The sequence below is a fragment of the Felis catus genome, chromosome C2, assembly GCF_018350175.1.
Source record: "Felis catus isolate Fca126 chromosome C2, F.catus_Fca126_mat1.0, whole genome shotgun sequence".
In the NCBI taxonomy this organism is placed as follows: domain Eukaryota; kingdom Metazoa; phylum Chordata; class Mammalia; order Carnivora; family Felidae; genus Felis; species Felis catus.
Window position 1 is genome coordinate 16,010,749 of NC_058376.1, and position 654 is coordinate 16,011,402.

A 654-nucleotide genomic window follows, 5' to 3' on the forward strand; every position below is an offset into this window, starting at 1 on the left:
TAATGGAAGTTTAGAGAGCGGAGGCTGAGCCTTGAGGTTTAGGATTGCACGCAACTTCGAGATGCTGGCTTGCTTGGGTAAAAGGACAGTTCGCAGACTTTCTCTGGCATGCTGGCATTAAGGGGACCTGGTACTGAATTACTTAAGAGTCGCAGGAGTGTCTACTTTGGGTCTGTTCACAGAAAAAGAGCAGTCAGGCCTACACCCCAGCTTATGTACACTGTGGTGTCAGAATTGTGGGTAAGAGACTTCTTCCAAGTACGTACTACTGCCATTATCTAATGTCTGCTTATAAAGTCAACACTTTTTAAAAATACATTTGAGGGGCGCCTGGGTGGCGCAGTCGGTTAAGCGTCCGACTTCAGCCAGGTCACGATCTCGCGGTCCGTGAGTTCGAGCCCCGCGTCGGGCTCTGGGCTGATGGCTCGGAGCCTGGAGCCTGTTTCCCATTCTGTGTCTCCCTCTCTCTCTGCCCCTCCCCCGTTCATGCTCTCTCTCTGTCCCAAAAATAAAAAACGTTGAAAACCAAAAAATTTAAAAATAAATAAATAAAAAATAAAAATACATTTGAAGTTTCATTAGCCAAACGTATTTTAAAATGTTACGTGGTAGAGTAAGAACACAACTTTACATCTTCCAAGTAACAAAACAAGG